The sequence below is a fragment of the Triticum aestivum genome, chromosome 2B (assembly GCF_018294505.1).
Source record: "Triticum aestivum cultivar Chinese Spring chromosome 2B, IWGSC CS RefSeq v2.1, whole genome shotgun sequence".
In the NCBI taxonomy this organism is placed as follows: domain Eukaryota; kingdom Viridiplantae; phylum Streptophyta; class Magnoliopsida; order Poales; family Poaceae; genus Triticum; species Triticum aestivum.
This window is the reverse complement of record NC_057798.1, coordinates 530,079,949-530,085,242: the sequence shown is the minus strand read 5'-3', so window position 1 is coordinate 530,085,242 and position 5,294 is coordinate 530,079,949.

The following is a 5,294-nucleotide window of genomic DNA, read 5'->3' as shown; positions in this document are numbered from 1 at the left end:
CTCTAGCAGCTTGGTGGCAATGACTTTGGAGAAACTTCACTATCTCATCGGGAAGATCAACTCCCACTCGATTCAAGTGATTGTTGTACTCAGACAATCTGAGCACAAGCTCAACGATTGAGCTTTTCTCCCTTAGTTTGCAGGCTAAGAAAATCGTCGGAGGTCTTATACCTCTTGACGTGGGCACGAGCCTGAAATCCCAATTTCAGCCCTCGAAACATCTCATATGTTCCGCGACGTTTCGAAATCGTCTTTGGTGCCTCAATTCTAAACCGTTTAACATTACTGAACTATCACGTAGTTATCAAAACGTGTATGTCAAATGTTCGCAACATCCACAGACGACGTTCGAGGTTCAGCACACCGAGCGGTGCATTAAGGACATAAGCCTTCTACGCAGCAATGAGGACAATCCCCAGTTTTCGGACCCAGTCCGCATAATTGCTACTATCAACTTTCAACTAAATTTTCTCTAGGAACATATCTAAAACAATAGAACTAAAGCGCGAGCTATGACATAATTTGCAAAAACCTTTTGACTATGTTCAGGATAATTAAGTTCATCTTATGAACTCCCACTCAGATAGACATCCCTCTAGTCATCTAAGTGATTACATGATCCGAGTCAACTAGGCCGTGTCCGATCATCACGTGAGACGGACTAGTCATCATCGGTGAACATCTTCATGTTGATCGTATCTACCATACGACTCATGCTCGACCTTTCGGTCTCTTGTGTTCCGAGGCCATGTCTGTACATGCTAGGCTCGTCAAGTCAACCTAAGTGTTTCGCGTGTGTAAATCTGGCTTACACCCGTTGTATGTGAACATTAGAATCTATCACACCCGATCATCACGTGGTGCTTCGAAACAACAAACTTTCGCAACGGTGCACAGTTAGGGGGAACACTTTCTTGAAATTTTAATGAGGGATCATCTTATTTACTACCGTCGTTCTAAGCAAATAAGATGCATAAACATGATAACATCACATGCAATCAAAAAGTGACATGATATGGCCAATATCATTTTGCTCCTTTTGATCTCCATCTTCGGGGCTCCATGATCATCATCATCACCGGCATGACACCATGATCTCCATCATCGTGTCTCCATGAAGTTGTCTCGCCAACTATTACTTCTACTACTATGGATAACGGTTTAGCAATAAAGTAAAGTAATTACATGGCGTTGTTCAATGACACGCAGGTCATTCAATAAATTAAGACAACTCCTATGGCTCCTGCCGGTTGTCATACTCATCGACATGCAAGTCGTGATTCCTATTACAAGAACATGATCAATCTCATACATCACATATCATTCATCACATTCTTTTGGCCATATCACATCACATAGCATACCCTGCAAAAACAAGTTAGACATCCTCTAATTGTTGTTTGCATGTTTTACATGGCTGCTATGGGTTTCTAGCAAGAACGTTTCTTACCTACGCAAAAACCACAATGTGATATGCCAATTGCTATTTACCCTTCATAAGGACCCTTTTCATCGAATCCGATCTGACTAAAGTGGGAGAGACTGGCACCCGCTAGCCACCTTATGTAACAAGTGCATGTCAGTCGGTGGAACCTGTCTCACGTCAGTGTACGTGTAAGGTCGGTCCGGGCCGCTTCATCCCACAATACCGTCGAAACAAGATTGGACTAGTAACGGTAAGCATATTGAATCCTATCCGACTAAAGTGGGAGAGACTGGCACCCGCTAGCCACCTTATGCAACAAGTGCATGTCAGTCGGTGGAACCTGTCTCACGTCAGTGTACGTGTAAGGTCGGTCCGGGCCGCTTCATCCCACAATACCGTCGAAACAAGATTGGACTAGTAACAGTAAGCATATTGAACAAAATAAATGCCCACAACAACTTGTGTTCTACTCATGCATAGAAACTACGCATGGACCTAGCTCTGATACCACTGTTGGGGATCGTAGCAAAAATTTAAAATTTTCTACACATCACCAAGATCAATCTATGGAGTAATCTAGCAACGAGGGAAAGGGGAGTGCATCTACATACCCTTGTAGATCACTAAGCGGAAGCGTTACATGAACGCGGATGAAGGAGTCGTACTCGTAGTGATTCAGATCGCGGTTGATTCCGATCTAAGCGCCGAATAATGGCGCCTCCGCGTTCAACACACGTGCAACCCGATGACGTCTCCCGTGCCTTGATCCAGCAAGGGGAGAGGGAGAGGTTGGGGAAGACTCCGTCCAGCAGCAGCACGACGGCATGGTGGTGGTGGAGGAGCGTGGCATTCCAGCAGGGCTTCGCCAAGCACCGCAAGAGACGAGGAGGGAGAGGGGTAGGGCTGCGCCAAGAGGGAGATGTTCTCATATGTATGGCAGCCCCAAACCCCCACTATATATAAGGGAAAGGGAGGGGCTGCGCCCCATCTAGGTTTCCACCCCTAGGGGTGGCGGCCAGCCCTAGATCCCATCTAGGGGGGCGGCCAAGGGGGAGAGAGGAGGGGGGGCGCACCACTAGGTGGGCCTTAGGCCCATCTGAGCCTAGGGTTTCCCCCTTTTCCCTTCTCTCTTCCCCTTGGACCCTGGTGGGGGTGCACCATCCCACCTGGGGCTGGTACCCTCCCACACTTGGCCCATGCAGCCCTCTGGGGCCGGTGGCCGCACCTGGTGGACCCTCGGGACCCTCCCGGTGGTCCCGGTACGTTACCGATAGCACCCGAAACTTTTCCGGTGACCAAAACAGGACTTCCCATATATAAATCTTTACCTCCGGACCATTCCGGAACTCCTCGTGACGTCTGGAATCTCATCCGGGACTCTGAACAACATTCGGTAACCACGTATATCTATTCCCTATAACCCTAGCGTCATCGAACCTTAAGTGTGTAGACCCTACGGGTTCGAGAACCATGCAGACATGACCGAGACAACTCTCCGGCCAATAACCAACAGCGGGATCTGGATACCCATGTTGGCTCCCACATGTTCCATGATGATCTCATCGGATGAACCACGATGTCAAGGATTCAATCAATCCCGTATACAATTCCCTTTGTCTACTGGTATGATACTTACCCGAGATTCGATCGTCGGTATCCCGATACCTTGTTCAATCTCGTTACCGGCAAGTCTCTTTACTCATTCCGTAACACATCATCCCATGATCAACTCCTTGATCACATTGTGCACATTATGATGATGTCCTACCGAGTGGGCCCAGAGATACCTCTCCGTCACACGGAGTGACAAATCCCAGTCTCGATTCGTGCCAACCCAACAGACACTTTCGGAGATACCCGTAGTGCACCTTTATAGCCACCCAGTTATGTTGTGACGTTTGGTACACCAAAAAGCATTCCTACGGTATCCGGGAGTTGCACAATCTCATGGTCTAAGGAAAAGATACTTGACATTTAGAAAAGCTTTAGCATACGAACTACACGATCTTGTGCTAGGCTTAGGATTGGGTCTTGTCCATCACATCATTCTCCTAATGATGTGATCCCGTTATCAACGACATCCAATGTCCATGGTCAGGAAACCGTAACCATCTATTGATCAACGAGCTAGTCAACTAGAGGCTTACTAGGGACATGGTGCTGTCTATGTATCCACACATGTATCTGAGTTTCCTATCAATACAATTCTAGCATTGATAATAAACAATTATCATAAACAAGGAAATATAATAATAACCATTTTATTATTGCCTCTGGGGCATATTTCCAACAGAAATAGGTGGAACGGATAAACAGTAGTGCCTCAATTTCCGCACCGTCTTTTTCGCCACGTACGTTACGCACGACTGTTGCAGGATTTGACAGGATCACCTGGTCCCACGCGTCAGCCACTCGGAAGCAACCCTTTATAAGGTGACGGGGCCGAGGCGCCTGCACTGTGCACGCCCGTTTCTCTTTCTTCTTCCTCTGCTTCTCCACCGCATCTAGTTCTTCTGCTCTCGACGCTGCCGCTCTGCCGCCATGGTGAAGGACAAGACGGTGCGCTGGAGCGTGCGAAGAAGGCAACGGGGGCGACGAAAGGCAAGAAGCAGAACCACGGGTAGTCATCGCGCGCGGGGCTGCCGCCAGGCTGGATCCAGGGCGATTGGATCCGGTCTTTGCTCCGACAAGAAGATCTGGACGAGCTTGCGGAGTCCGGGCTGATCGCCAAGGGTGTGGCAAGGCTGCCTGAGGGGGATACGGAGCTGCAACCTCGACCGAGTGAGTGTGTACTGCTCGCCACCCACGTCGATCGGGGTTTTTCGCTCCCTCCACACCCCTTCTTTCGGGGCTTCCTGAACTTCTTCGGTGCCCAACTCCACCATTTTTCTCCCAATACCATCACGTACCTGGCCGCATTCGTGTTGATGTGTGAAAACTTTTTGGGGTGTCGACCGCACTTGGGACTTTTCAAACATATCTTCACCATCCATTCCCAGTCGATGAAGAAAGCAAAAACGAGTGACTCGAAGACCCTGAAGGAAATATGCCCTAGAGGCAATAATAAAGTTATTATTTATTTCCTTATTTCATGATAAATGTTTATTATTCATGCTAGAATTGTATTAACTGGAAACATGATACATGTGTGAATACATAGACAAACATATAGTCACTAGTATGCCTCTACTTGACTAGCTCGCTGAATCAAAGATGGTTAAGTTTCCTAGCCATGGACAAAAGAGTTGTCATTTGATTAACGGGATCACATCATTAGGAGAATGATGTGATTGACATGACCCATTCCGTTAGCCTAGCACTTGATCGTTTAGTATGTTGCTATTGCTTTCTTCATGACTTATACATGTTCCTGCAACTATGAGATTGTGCAACTCCCGTTTACCGGAGGAACACTTTGTGTGCTACCAAACGTCACAACGTAATTGGGTGATTATAAAGGTGCTCTACAGGTGTCTCCAAAGGTACATGTTGAGTTGGCATAATTCGAGATTAGGTTTTGTCACTCCGATTGTCGGAGAGGTATCTCTGGGGCCTCTCGGTAATACTCATCACCTAAGCCTTGCAAGCATTGTAACTAATGAGTTAGTTATGAGATGATGTATTACGAAATGAGTAAAGAGACTTGCCAGTAACGAGATTGAACTAGGTATTGGATACTGACGATCGAATCTCGGGCAAGTAACATACCGATGACAAAGGGAACAACGTATGTTGTTATGCGGTTTGACCGATAAAGATCTTCGTAGAATATGTAGGAGCCAATATGAACATCCAGGTTCCACTATTGGTTATTGACCGGAAACAGTTCTAGGTCATGTCTACATAGTTCTCGAACCCGTAGGGTCCG